Source organism: Diorhabda carinulata, chromosome 7, assembly GCF_026250575.1.
Source record: "Diorhabda carinulata isolate Delta chromosome 7, icDioCari1.1, whole genome shotgun sequence".
Lineage (NCBI taxonomy): Eukaryota > Metazoa > Arthropoda > Insecta > Coleoptera > Chrysomelidae > Diorhabda > Diorhabda carinulata.
Window position 1 is genome coordinate 20,911,318 of NC_079466.1, and position 18,148 is coordinate 20,929,465.

The 18,148-nt window shown below is 33.3% G+C and overlaps 1 protein-coding gene across 8 annotated transcripts in view; it reads left to right on the forward strand.

Annotated features, from left to right (window-relative positions):
- The window catches only part of LOC130896862 (eye-specific diacylglycerol kinase), a 257,836-nt gene that overhangs the window by 48,202 nt on the left and 191,486 nt on the right, over window positions 1–18,148 (forward strand). The window contains exon 1 of one of the 8 annotated variants that reach the window (XM_057805225.1): window positions 10,496–10,680. The exons of the other annotated variants lie outside the window; for them this stretch is intronic. The gene's annotated coding sequence lies outside the window, so the exon portion shown is untranslated. Of the gene's footprint in view, window positions 1–10,495; window positions 10,681–18,148 lie in introns of those variants that run through there. 8 annotated transcript variants of the gene reach the window in all.

Here is an 18,148-nt window from a genome sequence, read left to right on the forward strand (position 1 = left end):
GGCCGAGAAGTAGTAGTAAACTTGCCACATACGCGGTGGCACAAACCAAGTGTTGCCGATAACAAAAAACTTATTTTGGGACACCGATGCAGTACTGTAAGCGATGAATAGAGCAAAAACATAGGTAGAATTGAGTAACGAATTCATTACCGGCTCGCTGAATGCGCTCCAATTAAGTTACACTGTCAGCGGGGAAGATGTTCGGTACCATATTTTGAGACATTAGAGGAGTAATTGCGGTTGATTTTCTCATTGAAAAACTAATTGTGAACGCGCAGTAACTTTCTAAAATACTATCACTGATTAAAACGACGCGATATTCCCATCCGAAGGGCGATATTGCTGCAAGACAACACCAGACCGCATACAGCTCCGCTTATGATTGAAACGTTGAAAGAATTGGGTTGGGTAACGCCGAAGCACCCTCATTATAGTCCCGATTTTCATTTATTTGGACCTGATTTTAACGAAAAAAGCCTTCGAAAGCTTCCGGAGAGGTGACAATAGTATGTAGAGTGGGACGGACACTATCAAAAGGTATATAAAAATATTTGATTTCTGTAACTTGATAATAAAATTTATTATACCAAAATTCTGGTTTATATTCGAACCATCCTCGTATATCACACTTACAGCCACAAAATGGAATAGGGCGATCTACAGCTGAAACATTGATTTTAGTCAAGAAATGGAATAAAATCTTGAATATTTCAAGTTGTGACTTTCGACCTGGATCAAACCAACTTTTGGTGATAAAGCACCAAACAAAAACGTTTTTGAACAGTCATAATATAGAATTGATTGGTCATCCGCCATACAGCTCTTGTATGGCACTCATTGATTTCTTCATATTTCCACAAATCAAAAATAAATTGCGAGGTCAACGTTTTTTCTACACCTGATAAGGTGGATGTGTTCAAATCATATGTTTGGAAGGTATCTCAATGGAATGGAAAAAATGCTTTCAAAACAATGAAGCCATATCCAATTATAAATATTTGTTTTTATTTGTCTATCTCAGAACTTAAGTATTTACATAAAAATCAGTTTTATTGGAAAAAAATTTTGTTTTTCAGATGAAATTTAGCTTGCACTAATATCCTTGTATAACTTGAGACCCTCATATAGGAAAAGGTTGCAACCCGTGGTGTATATAATTGTGTAGATACCTTTCCTAACCGTAAATTACATACTACAAGAACTTCACTCTCACTAATAATTCAATCAAAAAGCGATGGAGCGAACTTATATCAATTAAATACATTTGTAGTAATCGATATAATGTATGGAGACTATTGGACTGAGAATTCTATGGGATACTATCGTAACTGATATGACGTATATTCTCGGTAAACAATTCAAATTAGATAATACGTTGAAAGGAAACTGAGAATTGGAAGATTTAATTGCAAACAGACACAAACAGAACAATTAAATTTCAATTAACGTGAGATACGAATAGAAAAATTTGAATTTTCTATTATTAGTGTAACAAAACTGACGCGCGAACTCGAAAAATATGATTCAGGGGACTGAAATACATTCATGGTCGGTACGGCAGACTAAAGTTCATAAGTCAAAGAACAATATTTTCATTACACTTTATTCAATTTTCCTTACCAACCTATTGAGGCATACTTTCTCTTTTGATGATATGATTCAATGAAAAAATTGGGGGAGTATTTAATAATATCGTGTGGATTAATTTAGTTTTTATTTATGGAACAGAATACTCCATGCATTTTTGTGATTCTATAAGAATGTTTTTAGTTAAAATAACTCGATTTTACCAATTTCTTTAGCTTTAGTTTATATATAGTATCAAACTCAAAATATCTTAGCTGAATGGTTCGTGAAGTTTTAAAAAGTAAAAAATAGTGACAAAGGTCCTAAAAATATGAGCGATAGCGAAGGATTTTTGTGCAGGCAAAAAATTGCAACTGTTATTAACAAAATAAGATTAAAGAAAAATGGTATTTAGTTATTAACTTGAGAAATATCTATTTTTAAGCAATTTTGAAAAAAAAACTGAATAAAGAAGAGTGAATTTTCGATAAAAACTCCAATAATAAAAACCAAATATCGGAACTCTACCTACATAATTTATAATTTTAAAATGATGATAAACAATGAAAAACAAGTTTCTTTAGCTATAAATATTCAGGTATCAAACTTAAAATAGCTCAAATGGCTGAATGGTTTGTGAAGTTAAGAAACGTGAAAAATAGAGACAAAGGTCCTAAAAATATGAGCGATAGCGAAGGATTTTTGTGCAGGCAAAAAATTGCAACTGTTATTAACAAAATAAGATCGGAACTCTATCCACATTATTCATAATTTTAATTTGACGATAAGTAACAATAAAAATTATATTCTATTCTATTTACTACAGCATACGTACATATCTTTATTATCACAATAAGGGTTCGAAACGTTCTTCAACTCAGTTAATTTCTGTAAGTAAATGTGGTGAAGGGGTAATTTGGTTATTGTCTTCTTTACAGACCACAGAGGCTCAGTTCATGTTTCCTGGAAACACTTACTTACACTAGTGTGTGGGTTTTCACCCATTAAATTAATTTTCTTCCGTCCTAGCAATTTTTAATTGTTCATATGTGTCATAATTAACCGAACCCGTGCGATTGAACCGCTCCATCAATCTCTCCCAGGTTGCTTTTGTAGGTTGCCGCCTTTCAGGTAGTCAAATTCATTTTGCCCCTTGTTCAAATTGTTTAAAACATCAAAAAAATGTATCAAAAAACAATAATGTGCCTATTGTCATGTCATGTCATTGTCAAATATCAGGTTCATCATTATCATCGTTTTGTACAGAAAAATCAAAATATCTCAAGAACTAATAATTTTAGGTATAGGGAGTGTTCGTAAAAAAAAAGAAGTGTGCTGGTAGTACTTTTAGATACTCATATAAAATACAGGGTAATTCATTAGAAAAAACCGAGAAAATTAGGTATTAGTAGTTTAATTCACCCTCTATCAGATTCAGTGAATATTATCGAAATAAATAATTTTCCAGAATTTTAACTACTATTTGAATGCTTTGGGCACAACTTCACTCTTGCCTTTCTCTTATATTGTACAAGGTATTGAAATTGTTATGATTTTTATAGAAAATTTGTTAAATTTTCCAAAATATTCTAAATTGGTTAAACCTTGATAAATTTCTTGTAGAACACATCATAACCCTACATTATTGTAATATGAAAGTCAAGCTGATTCCAAATATGTTATAAAATGGTTTATCTAAAAATATGTAACTTTGATATGGCATAGCATTCTGGAACACCTTGAAAGATTATAAATAATTTTAAAATATATGTATGATTTGTTATACTCATTTTTAGACCCTTTTGGGGTTATAGCTCCATATCATTTCTTGCTTTTAAAAATCCAATAATTTTGTTGAAAAACATTTCTATCTAAATGAGTAGTAATGCTCTAATCATCTTCTTATTTTGCGCTACAATTTTTACAGTTAATATAAGGACAATTATTAATGAAACACTATGTATATGAACAATTAACATACTGTGTGAAAGTTTCTCCCGAAATTATTTTAGGATGGAAGGCAGAATGGAAACGAAAATATACATATCATGAATGGTTGGAAAAAGCTTTGTTTTGATACGTGAAGGTAAATTTTCTGACTAAACAGAGTTTTATTGAAGGTAGTAGAGAGATGTTCTGGTGTTATTTTCCAAGTTCCATCAAAAGTTTTTTGAAAAAATAGTGGAAAGATTTTCAATATGAAAATTATGTTATTCATTTCGCAAAAATTGTTATGAATCTGAACGGCTCAACAATTTCAAGTAGGTCTATATGAATAAAACAAAATTCACGATATAATATAGAAATTCATTAATTAAAGAATACATAGAATACATAATTTTAAATGACATTTCTGAATTAGATATGTAAAATCACCGTATGTATTTATATTACTAAAACCAAGATAATATTTAAATAAATATTGTTTCAATTCAAATAATGTTTCAATTATTACTAAATAAGAATAATGTATTGTGTAACAAGTGGGGTGAATTAACCGTTTATGAGGAAACGCACGAGCTAGAAAAGTACATCTTACAAACTATACTATAAGCAAAATAAATTGTATCTTTTATTCATTCATTATATAATCGCAACAAATATCAATCTTGTGATATTAAAACTAAATATTTTATCGAATCAAGTAGCGTTGAATCTTTTTGTGATCTTCCATTTCAATTTAGATCATTATTTACAGACTAATTTTAAATAGTCTGGAGGTTAAGGGGATCAACCTAACACTTAGATGCCTTGATACATGAGCACCTGGGACCTTAAGACACAATTTGAGGGTTGCCACCACCAGATCCGTTCATCTGTTCTCAAGTTGCCGACCTTGCTGAGGCACTATCTAATAATTTAATGATAACCTGCCATGTAGCTATTTCCTTTGGATAAATTTGTTGTAGTTGCTTAAAGTACGTAACTTAATGTAATTCATACGTTAGACATACTTTTATGTCCATAAAATCGACATTTTCTTTACTTTTAGGTTTTAAAAAATAGTGTCTGTTTGTGAAAAATGGTCTACAGAAACAAGAATGCCTAACTTGCATAACAATCTTGTTTTTAGCAAACTGTTCTGAACAAAATATAGCAATGCAACGCCAGTCAGAGAAAAATTACAATAGGTGGTCTTCGGTTCAAGATTTAGTAGTCTTCCTTTGTTTTGTTGCATATGCACCTAGGACCACACTTTGTGGTGTGTGCTTCCAGCTCTAGGTCCGGGATTTCTTACATCGCAATTAGGCACTGTCCCCAAACTTGTTCTCCTTGATAGCCTGTTCGAAGGCTGTGTTATTTTATTTCTCTAGACAATAGGAGAGCCTCCAGTGGCCTTCCTCATAAAGAGTCACAACAAAATTTCCAATAGCAGGCATCCCATCTGGACACGCCAATCACGTCTTGAAATCAGCCTTTTTGCCTTTGTCTAGAGCTGCACAATTATTAACGCTCGAAAAAAGAATTTTAGCTGTCAACTTCCCACCATTAAAGAAGCATTGTTCAGGTAAATGTTATTAGAATACTTACCTAAGAGTTTGCAGATATTGGTTCTCGGCGGCCAGAAATTTTTTTTGCGCACGATACAGCCAGAACTAACATATAACTGTCTGAGATTCTTATCAAACAATTAGAATGACCGCTTTTAGCGGTATTTGCAACGTGAAGGATCAGACGTTTGCCTGCTTCTTCGTGGTTCGATGGACTGATCTGCTTGATGAGGTGATCTAATGTGTAAGAGTCTAATAGTTGTGTGTGTTCACGAATCGCAATTAACAGCCAATTTTATGCATTACACTGGAATGTTCAACGGTTAAACTTCCGAAATGTAACGAAAAAGTTTTATTATATAATCTTTTAGGCTTCGGATAGTAATAAAAACATACTTTGTCATATTCCCCTTAGTTAAATTATTGGTTTAAATGTGATATGGTTTTAAAGAAATCATGCTGTTCATGTTTAAATCCACTTAAATCATCCTACCGCGTTTAACTCGAGAACGGATTGACGGATCCGATAGCGACAACCCTCAGATTGTATCCCAGAAACTCATGTACAAAGTGGCAACTAATAATAATTAAGTGCAAGGTTGATTCGGATTTTGCCCCTTAGCGTCCAGACTAATATCATATCTGCTATCTAACCCAATTAAACTATCACATAATACAAATAAAAAATCCAAAATAATTCATGGTGTGTGATTATCACAATGAGAGTCAAATATTATCATTATTGTCCGAAGATTCATCATACAATGTAATTTATTCTACAACGGATGTGTACTAACCAAGGATAATCATTAGTATTAAATTTTGTTGAGGTTATCACTGAATAATAATGCAATTATTACATATGCCTACATATCATCCTCCCATAGAAACATGTTTTGAATGACTGGAATTATTCCTACATATCCGGAAAATCTTTAAATATTCCCGGAAAATTATTCCATTATTTAAATTCTTGGGAAAAACAGAATGTAGCTGTGAGTCTTTTCTGGTGAGTTACAATACTTGAAGGACGGTGTCTTTCTTTTTCTATTGCAGGTATTACCAGAGATAGATTCAGATATGTTTTCCACTTATTTTCAATAATTGTACCAATCTTTCCGGATAGATTTTAAATCAATCAGTGAATTTGTATGAACATATTTTTCTTGTTCTAATAACTACATTTTTCCTTTGTTCATTTTCGATAAGGTAAAATGCAGTACAAACAATCGCATAATTTTAAGCCAAAACTGGTAAATACTTGTTACAAAATGGTTTCCTGGATTCTCTAATAAATTGAAGCGTTAAAGCTTGCGCAGCAGCTTGCACGCCCAGCTTAAAGCTCTCGAAATTTGAGACTTTCACACTGATATTTTGCAGATCCGTGATCTTAGCACCTCATGTGCAGAATTTCAATCAACCAATTATACCATATAAAGTTCAGAAATTGGTTATAAAAGATGAGTTGTTTAGCATTCAGAAATAAAAAATTGAGTGTAAAAGTTTTACAACATCATAGAGAAAAGTTAACATCTCCCTTGTGAATAAATAATAAATTGCATCTATGTGCAATCAAGAAACATTAGCGGTCAGCTTATATGAATATTTGTTCAATTTAATTTTATATTGAGGAAAATTTGGAGAAGGCTTTGGCATAGAGCGCTTACTTTGAGGTAATTAATTAGAGCAGGATAGTGAGCACTTATGGACAGCTCTTCACTTTAAAATAATCGAATTTATATCTCAAAAATAATGTTTTTTCCAATGTTTTTTAAATAAACATAAAAAAAGGCTTCAGAAAGCTATTTAAGATCTTTTTTATGCTTGAATTCAAAAAATTATCGTACTTCATTTTCATCATCCTCTTTAATTCACTCGTTTTCCTACACATGGATCTCATGGATCTGAATACAAAGTAATCTGACGGTGCAAGGTCTGGACTAAATGCTGAATTTGATGTAAATTCGATACCACCAAGTTCTTCGATCTTATTCAGTGTAACTTTCGCAGTAAGTAGTTTAGCATTGTTTTGTTGTAACAGAACTCGCTTTACGTTAATTTAACCCGTATATTTTTCCAATAAAATCTCCAACATGCGCATCAGGAGTTCACTATATACTTCGGCATTGATAGTTCGAACATATGGAATGATTTCGAAATTTGAATCCTTATAATTTCACCAGACATATAATAAGTTATAGAATTATCAGCTAATCGGCAAATCATCTAACATTCCTGCATAACCTTGTAAAACTTCAACCCTTCATATGAAAATTTTTGATGTTGACCAATTAATTAAACAAACTTACCTTTTATGATCTATTTCTGATTATTAGATGGTAAAAAATTGGTCATTGAAATTTTATACACGAGGTGCTACTGTTTCCATTTATGTGGCAAGTATAAATGTTGAATGAAAACAATTTAATATCTTCAAACTTTCAAAAAGAGGGTCGCTTAAACTGAATTCTCATTCATTATTTCAATAGCTCTTCGTTTCATGAATATTAACAACTTCGAGATGCAATTTGCTGCAGTCTACAGAAGAAGACTAATAGTTTGATAGGCTATGTAAGAAAATTTTCCACATTTCATCCATTAATATATTTTATTTCAATTATTTATAACATTTTAATTTGAAATATGATAATGATTGAGTGAAACACGTTGGGAAACTCGCGTTATGAATAAAATTGCTTTTCTCTTTCTCAAATGGTTAATAACCGTTTTAACAGTATCAACAATGGATCGATTGGAAATTAACTGAGGGATACGCAATTATTACAATAGAAAGTATCCCGCGCGCTCCCGCCATATTCTACAATTTAATTATACATCTGTTTTTCTTATAACACGATGAATGACTACCTCATAGCACAGATCAACCACATCCTCTAGAACTGGGCTTCTTAAACTGTGGGTTTAAAATTTCCTAAGCTTGAAGGGGGTCGCTATATAAAAAAGTTTAAGAAGCCCTGCTCTAGATAGCCAACTCGAGCTCCCGTTTCAACGCCACCTTTTGGTTTATTAGCAATACTAAATGTCAATGGAAACAACAGTTCTCTTTCAGCTGCTGCCGGTATATTACAAATTCAAATCTTTCGTCCAGTTATTTTTCGAAATAATTCAATTGTGTTGTATCATTCAAAACTATCGTGATCGTACGCATTCACTATGTTATGTTAAATGTCAATCCTGTTCTGTGATTGGTTGGAAATAATAAGCCCTTAGCGTCACCAACCGTTAAATCTATAAACGTATCAGTTGGGCTCATGAAGCAAGAGAGGTCACTACGGTTCATATTTCTCTCGCGCACCAACGAGTTTGCATACCCTGTATTATAGTAATTCTATTTTTACTTTAAGAAGTGAAAATTAAAAAAGGATTGTGTGACTTGCAGCGGCGTCACTAAGTAGTATTGTGATAGATAATAATGTTATGATAGAATTTTTATATTGGAATTACGACATGTGCGGTAAATCCTTTTTGATTTCCGATGTTTTTTCTTGAGATCGTAGGTGGATGGGTATTTATACAAATTATGTTTTATCCTGACGTATGTTTCATCTATGGCTTGCTTATAAGCAACTGGGGCCATGAAATCTTGCCCAACAGCTGCACAAGAAGTAATTCTTCACTTTAATAATAAACTGCAAAAGCAAATGGGATCAAAACACCATACAAGAAATGAACAGAAATGCCATGGTATACGGATGGATCTAAAACAGCAGATGAAACTGGAATAGGAGTTTCCAAGGAGGAGTTTCCAGGAGGGCCCAAAACCAAACACTCTAAAAGCCAAGGCAGCGCACCAAGCATGCCTAGCATGCAATTGAAAAATGTGCTCAATACAATCTAGAGAGGAGCTATCGCAAACATCATCCTGTCCTATCATCAAGCAGCCATTAAAGCTCCAATACCATAAAATCCAAACTCGTTTGGGATTGCCTAGAAAAATTAAACGAGCTAGGCAAGAAAAATAAAATTAAATTACTTGAAAATGCATTCCGGGACACACCGTAGCGAAAAGAAAATGAAAAGCTGATAAGCTCGCTAAAGCGGGGAAAGAAAGCTACAAGAACAATGGAAAAGGCACTGGAAAATAAGGTAGATAGGAGCAAAACCAATTATTGGGACGACCTACAGAGGCTGAGGAAAACTAGAACCAGAGTAGATCTGCTGAATGTATCAGCCTAAGTAAGAATAATCTACGAATACTAACAGAAATTTTATTGGAGCACTGCCGCCTTAAAAAACACCTGAAGGCGCTAAACCTAGCAGAAAATGCGACGTGAAGGTTTTGTAGCCCAGAGGACGAAATCTCTATCTACATTCTCTCGAAGTGTGAAACACTATGGAACTCCAGAGCACTACACCTGGGTGCGTATGAAATAGAAGACGAAGATCTGTGGCAATTAAAGCCATCCCATATTCTAGGCTTTTTAAAAGGAGTCGGATTAATGGATAAGCTGTAAACACTGGATTCTCTAGTATCGCAGCAAGAAAAGGGTCACAATAGATCCTTTCGTAGTGTATACAAGACCCCAAATCCATACATAAATATATATAACTATGGTTTTATTATTTTCAAGTATGTCCATTTCAAAATGCTCCAAATAACGGGCTGAATGTCAGAATAAAATAAAATAAGAATAAAATTAATAAATTTTCATTTTTATAAGTTTAAACGTACTTCAAAAACTCAGCTCAATACTTGTAATAGTAAATAATAAAAAAAAAATAGTAAATTTAAGCCAAAAAATGCACACAACTTTGGGAAAATATTCAAACATCCACTCCAACTCTAGTCTTATTTTAAAATGGCCATTGAAAGTAACATTAATCAACTGCAAAGAAATGTTGGCCGTGAATAAATTGATATAGTTAATTATAGAAACAAAACATGAAATTAAATACAAAAATCGCAAACTAAATCCGAAAAACAAGTTGAAATAATTATAATCCGCATTAAATACAAAATCACGAACCGCCATTGTCAACAATGGATACCAAACGGAATATTTTATTTAATGCAAATAATTGGACGGCTTCTTCAACATAATCAACCGGCTTTTTTGATCTGAACGCTTCTAAGAGCAAATGTTCTTTGGCGACAATTTGATTTCTTCCAATACTATAACTTCACTAAAATTCACTATGTTTATATTATGAGGGTATAATAAAACTCGTCCCAGTATATTACGAAGAGCTTTTTATAGTTTTTCAAGTAGGAATAGGTAAAGAATAATGTGTTCCCATGTGATGTAAAATATTGAATTATCATGGAAACGTATAAACATCTTTGTCGTACGTCAAGCGAAAATAACACGTCAATTAATGAAAAATTAAACTAAGTAAGCGCTTGAGAGGGAATTATACGTTTATTAGGATGTAGTTGTAGTTTGATCCCTGAAAACACGTTAAATTCAACAGACGCATTATTACCCGCTTAAAGTACCCGTATATGTACCCTGAAAAGTTTTGCGATCACAGTGGTGTCTATGCGAAGGTTAACTGTTAATGGTAGACATGTTGATAATGTTAATCTACTTTTGCAAATATGGGATAATACAGACTGCGACCTTGGAATATATATTGGAATATTTTGTTACCTAAAAAGGCGGTAATTATAAATATGCATACATAATTCAGAGTATTCGTATTTTCTGTGTTAATGATTGAAATTAACCAGAACTCGCTAGTGAAAATGTTTCTCACAGTGTCTTATTTAAATACTTTTACCGTAAATTGATATATTTGAACATTTTATTCTATTTTGTGATGTTTTTTATAAAAAGAATGTGATGTAGCTTATATGGGTGATTCCGTTCTAACTGTGATTTTTTGTATTCAAAATTTCAAGATTTTAAAATTTAACTTTTCTAACTTTTTTATGCATATTATTCATCTATTTTACTGTAAAAATAAAACTCTAAGAGGAATTTACTACAACTTCAAAGTATCACGAGCAAGACACAAATGTCGGATTTTGAGTTCCACGGTACTGACTCATTTATCCACGGTACTGACATGGCAACTTAAGATATTAAACAACAAGTGCATCAATTTTCCTCAGTTTGATCATAAACATTAGAATTTATAAGGTAATTAGTTTAAATCATTTGTTACGACAAAAAAAAATTAATAATTTATCGGTAAATTCTAGGAATGGACATGACACGGTACTGACATTCAAGTGATGTAGTATAAATTTTCTTTAAGTGGCAAGTTATATTGTATAAAAATAATGTTTAAATATCTTAAGAATTATTCAATTAACACAAAATTTTTATTAATTGATTATTAATTAATGACTAGTACAAAAAAACAATACAGGACATTGAATATCACAGTTATAATGGAATCACCCATATCCTAACTAAATTTTTTAATTAAAATGTATAAATTGTTTGTATACAGTTGAAAAATTACAAAAATCAAAAATGCACTTTTTACAAAAAGTAATAAATGTGCAAACAAAAATTTTTATACTATAAAAAGCTTTCTTATCAATATCAGCACATTTTACGCAACTGTATACAGTGTGGGACGGACAAAAAGGTGTGTTGCAATTACCACACACTTTTTTGGGTTTTTTGTTCTTCTTTCTTGGACAAAAAGCACAGAATTTGTCTCCCACCTGACTGGTATTTGTTTCTTCAGTATTTTAGTCAATACCCGCAATTATTTTCATAGCAATACGATCTTGAGGTTTTATATTTTGGACAGCCGATCTGGTAATAAGGTGAAGTTTCATCAAACTCAGTGCTAGTTCTTTAAAAAAAATCCTTCTTTCAATCAAATTATCACTATTTGCTTTATAAATGGGTGTTGATGCCACCTATATTCATAATTCCAAAAAATATGGTCAGCAGCCATCTGCAAGACCCTAGCCACTGAGTAGGAGGCTTTCGTTTCATCCACAACATCGACAACCCCTTTTGTCAACTTGTAAAATGTTATTATTTCGGGCTTGGCTAAAACTCCGGTGCTAGCCGAACTAGAACCGAAAACTAGAACACATTCTTTAGTAAATCCTAAAATACTGGCATACAAAGTCTTTTGTTTCGTTTCAATGAACTGAACAGAAATATCTTTTTTCGGATTGTACCAACTACAGTTCTTCGGTTTTCCAGCAATGATTTGACTAAGGGTATTGATGTGAAATAGTAATTCATTGTAAAATTACGTCCAGTATAAAAAATATGATTTCTTGACCACCTCACTTGCACTATTATCTTTTTTGAAGAGTCCATCAGGCTATTTCCAAGCATAAATTTCCAAGTTGTTAGTGTAAAAAGTACCTGAGTCAACAAGCCCATAAATTTTCAAACCGTACTTTACCCGTTTACTTGGTAACGAGGTTCAAGCATCTCGTCGATTGTAGTGTATCCCCCTACTTGATAGCTTTCTTTGTCATGTCCCTTGTGGGTATTTCTGTCATCGAGATTGTCAAATCGAAGAGCCCTCAGTAGTAAAAGGAATCGTTCACTTCACATAGTTGCCGTAAAGCATTCTGGAGCAGTGCCTTCAGTAGCCCATAATTCCTTCAAATTCAGGTTCTGAGCTTTTTTTAGGCCAGCCATGTAAAGTAATCCTAATAAGGCACAAATTTCTGTCGAATCAGTCTGTCGGCAATCTCAAGTTCGTTTGTAATTTTCCCTTATTCAATCTAAATAACGATTTGTGCATCGTACTATAGTCTCAACAATAGAGTCAAGGGGAAAAAATTCCAGCAAACATCTGTTGACATCGCACTGGGAGCGGAAACTGTCACACCAGGTGGACGAATGACAATGTTTTTCTTGATACAGACATTTTTTCGGAGAGGATTGCGATGCCGCTCTAACAGTAAAAAGTATGGAGTGTGATAAATATGAAATTTGTGTATTGTGTGAAGACATCATTGTTCAAGAAGTTCAAAGCAGCCGTGGCAGCATAGAAAACATGTGAAATTGAAGGAGAAAACATCGTGTAATGAGCGAATAGCAAAGCCTTGATTTAATCGTTTTAATAATAATGATTCAACGCTTGAAGTTCGTTTGCGCTGATGGGGTCCACTTGCGTGAGATTTCGAGATTACAAGGAAAGCAATAGAAAAGTATCTTAGTAGCAACACTCGCCCATTATCGTACTCCCTTGGACCTTATAAAATCCCATACATCGCTGTCTAAAATCATTAGGCATCTCTTAAAGAGTTGTCGAATAATGCTACCCGAATTAACCGAGATTCAAATGAAACGGAGGTGTATAAACAGGTCCTCGTCCTATTGAAAAATGATCATTTCGTAAGACCAAATGTTACTTGCGATGGAAAATGGATTTATCCAAACACCCTGAGTATGGAAAATCAGACAATTACCAAAACCCATCGCAATAAGAGGTCAATACGAGCGAGTATTGGTGTGTGCCTAGTAGAATTATGAATATATAGTGTACTTCAAAATCATTGCAGATTATCTAGCTAACAATACCAAGTTATAGAGTTGACAGCTGATGGGAATGTATGAGATTTTATCGTATGAATATCCAGGTTCAGTTAACCGAAAAATAATTCTCTCACAACAGAACAATGATGAATTATATACTACGAAAGTTACGTGAAATAAGTTTATGAAACTTGGTAGTATTAAACTACCACTTCCAACATTTAGTCCCGACTTTGATCCGTCAGATTACTATTTATTTAGATTCATGACGAAATACTTGCGTGGGAAAAATTTGATTTCAAAGGAGATGTTGAAAATTTATTGGGACATTTTTTGCTTCTAAACCCAAAGAATGGTTTTACCAAGAGCTTGCTGAATATTGAGTTAAAGCTATAGAATAATATGTGCTATACTTTGAATATAAAAGCTTTTCTTTTAAATGCTTATTTAATAAACAAAGTAAACATTGGAAACGACAAATCATTCATGAGGTATCCGTTTTATTATCAAGAAATTATTGTAACTAATCAATATTTGAGTCAAAAATATTTAGTATTTGAATAAACTTGAATGAAGAGATTCATTTTGGAGACAATGTAGTGAAATTTTCTACCAATTTTGTTTAAAAACGGTTTAGGTAGAAAATGATGAATTATTCCTACTAGTGGTGTTATTTTTTTTAAGGTGGATGCGAGATATATGGGAGAGAGTGTTATAATGTATTCATTCATCATCCGATTGATAATGACATGTGTAATTGTTCGCTCACGTAATATACTGTAGGTGGATGATATACTTGGTCAGAAATATACCCTACGTAAATAGCATTGAATATGCATGGCAATCATGTATTCTAATGGAGATATTCAATCGAATGATCCCTTATATAATTAACTAGTGTGCAATGTTAGCTGGTTTAATGCATGCTATTATTACTCCTATAAATTATAGTCTAAAAAATATGAAAGATATGCTGATTAATTAAACAAAAAATGAAAAACCACAACCTTGCATCCTACGAACAGTCAATGTCCAATTGAGACTGATCATGATCATGATCAAACTATGAATCGGTATTCCATCTAGACAAGGTACCTAATATCTAAAGCCATTGCGTGTATGTGTGTCTCAAGCTCGTAGACTTTTCATGGAGACTTAACCTTAGAGGCCGCTTGACATGATGCAGGACAACATGCAATGCAATTCAAGATGCAATATTTCTTGATCAAAAGCATACGCAGACAAAGTTTAGCTAATTGTTACATGCAGGATCACTCATTTGCAGCTTTATCGGTTTGGTGCCATTTTTAAAACGTACAAGTTGCAATTCTAGAGAGAAATGACTTTCTAATTTGCTGATATTATGTTTTATTTCTCATAGGAGTTTTCATATGTTTCTTCATTCGTTCTCAACTAATTTTGGTATGTTTTCTCGAGTAATTCTACCAGGGCGTAGCTTTGTTATTTTCATTTTTAAACCGGTCATAAAATATTAAATAAAATTAGAGGTTAGGAAATTATTTCTTGTCTTGCATCATGTCAAGCGGCCTTAACTCGGTATACTAGTTATATCAAACATTCATCAAGTCTCTGATCCTACGTGCATATTTCATTTGTTTGTTGAAAATGGGCAAACAGGTAAACTGAATAAAACTCAAATGCTGTTTGGGTATCATAGGGTGCTGCTAAACCTGCCTCCCTTTTACCTTAAAGTGAAACAATAAGCATTTAGCAGCGTCTATAAAATAATTAAAGCCAGAGAATCTTACCTAATGATTCTCGAATAGATAAAGTTAGAAAGCAGCAACAAAGCAATAGACCAAATGCATGGCATGAAGACATACATCCCATTCGAAGTGGTAATAAGCAATAAAGATTTTCCGCAAGCTTGAAATACTAGAGCAAAGAGGTGAGTTGGGCATTTGTGGATCAAGGTAGTTGGGTAATAAACAGGAGTGTTTGGATAGAAACTTCTATAGGATTCACATTCATATTCTCTCCAATAGCTAAGCGACCTTGCAGGCCACCAGTGTAAAGGCCCCTCCACACTCTGTGAGAAATGCGAATGTGGAACCGATTCGCGTATTTTTCTCAAGTTGTCGCGCTGTTCTCCTAATCCGGAGTTCTCCGGCAAAGATGGAGAACATCGCGAGAACGTGAGAACAGGCGAGAAGGTTTATTGACTCCACACTCGCATGTTTCTCAGTAATGAGCGTGACGCCGATTTGAATGATTGTGTTGTGTACCACAAGGCATCAATATGAGCGTAACTTGGACAAACGAACTTGAAGTCATGTTTTTAGAATATTTTCAAACGGAACCGGTTTTATGGATACAGAAATAAACTAAAAAACCATTATGCGTGGAATCGTCTAAGTACATTGATGAATTAAAAAACAAAAAAACTTCGTTATTTCCAAGCTACAGTAGGTATAAAAATACAGTTAAGAAATCAGAAAACTCTGGAGGAGGTGTGGACGATGTTTATAAACCGATATGGTTTGCATTATTGATTATTAAGGAATAAAAATAATAAGATAACAGCCTTGCCTTTCAAAAAGTACTTACTTTGTTCTATTACGATGATTCTTGTCATCCACCATCTTCTTTTTCGCCACTTCATTTTAATCATTCTTTTCTCTTTAATATACGCATAACTATAATATGCAAATGCGTATAACAATAAACTTGCCGCAGTCACTTCAGCGTCCTTCGTTATCGAGCGGAGAACTGAAGAAAGAACTTTGTGAGAGTGTGTACCCAAAAGAAGTTCTCACTACGTTCTCCCTAAGAATCTCCACGTGATTTTCGCTAGAATGTGGAGGGCCATAAAACCTGCAATTACTTGTCAATATTATCTATGGATTGTGTAATTGTTGTAGATGAAATATTATAGAAAATTGTGAATTCAGTAAATTTTCCTCAGAAGAAAGCAAAATTATAATTATAATTAAATTTAATTTTCCTCATTCCATTGAAGAGAAAACAATGACATACTGTTGTATGTGTATTTCTCCGGAAAATACATTTCAGTCGTGTTTAATTTGCTAAGATACACGGTAAGCTGAAGCTTGTTTCTAATAAAATATATATTCCATAAAAGGTTGTGCAAACTTAATTCTAAAAAACAAACTTTCTTTCCCTTCTACGCTCGAAAATAAGAATAAAAATAAATTTATGCTGCAGAATATCTCGTAGATCATGTAAGGATGGCATTTAGTAAATCGGGAGCGGTCTACGAAGACACACTTAGTGAGCGGTTGTTAGTCTCTAAGCGACATTGACTGTCTCGAGAATATATTTTAAATGAAGATGAAAATGTGAAGTTTTTTTTTTACTGAAATAAAATGTTATATGGTGCGAATACATATACAGCGTTTTCTTAAAGTAACGTACCTTTCCTTTATGTGACGGTATTTGAGTCTATTAAAAAAATAATCAGTATTCTATTTTTCTTTCATCTCTTTCTTCTTCCCATCTTTCCGTTTTGGAAAATAACATATATGTTATTTCGAACACTGAAGTTGGAACAGCAACAAATCTAAAGATTTTGATCTGTTCAAAGTGTTTTCCACAAACTATGGTTAGGTGGAGCTTATGATATGCACTAGAGGATTAACTTCCAAATACCTGTGTGTTTTATAATACCGTATTTATACAGGAATCTAGGATTAGTATCTTTCCAATGTCTACAATTGTGGCACAAACATGTACTATTCAACATAGAGGTAGCTTCGTCAAAAAAGATCACCATACCTTTTGCATCATAATTTTAAAAAAATTTCATTCTGCCGTCATCTCCAGATAACTGTTGTACTTCATTTTAAGAATGTATCGTACTCTTCTTAATAATGTTACAGACTGCATAAAGTCGAAGAATTTCTTAGCGATATTTGGTCGACTAGTTGACTCCACTTCTTCAATAAGTTTCCCCACCCCCTTTATAGTAGTTTTGGTAATTTTCAATTTTGTTGCAATTTATATAAATTCACATTTTGCATTATGGTTTTACAGAATTTCAATTTTGCCATCATCCTTAGGTAACTCCTGTATTACTTTTTAAGGATGAAATTTATTTTTCTCAAGACTCTCAAGAATTTTTTCCCGATCTTTGGTCGGCTACTTTAGTTGAATCCACTTTTCCAAATTGTAATTTTATTAATTTGGTTGCGAATTGGTAACATCTAGTGGACGCAATCTGACTGAGTTCAATGTAACAATGACCCAGGCTGCTATTTTTACAAAGAAGGCTAGACTGTAGCTAGGGGTTTGGTCCTGTCTGGATATAAAATATCACCATCACCGCAAATTCGCTTGTTGGGTGCTGAGGTTGGAAGCAATATGTCCTGACATAGTCACGTGGCCGATTTAGCCAAAACAGCTCTAAAAAATAAAAATCCCACTTTAAGATCAAAAAGCTTTATGCAGCTTCTAATCCTCTATAAGTCCCAGATTTGTTCATCTTTAGAATATTGCTCGCACCCAAGCATTCCCTGAGGATTCTCGATTCAAAACAGAAGAGTTCAATTCGACTTATAAGCGAACCAGAATTGACCAGGAACTTGGATAGCTTAAAGCATAGAAGAAAGGTCGCTGATCTGACTCTGTTTTACCGATACTACCACCAGGCGAAATGCTATTCCGAGCTATCTAACATAATCC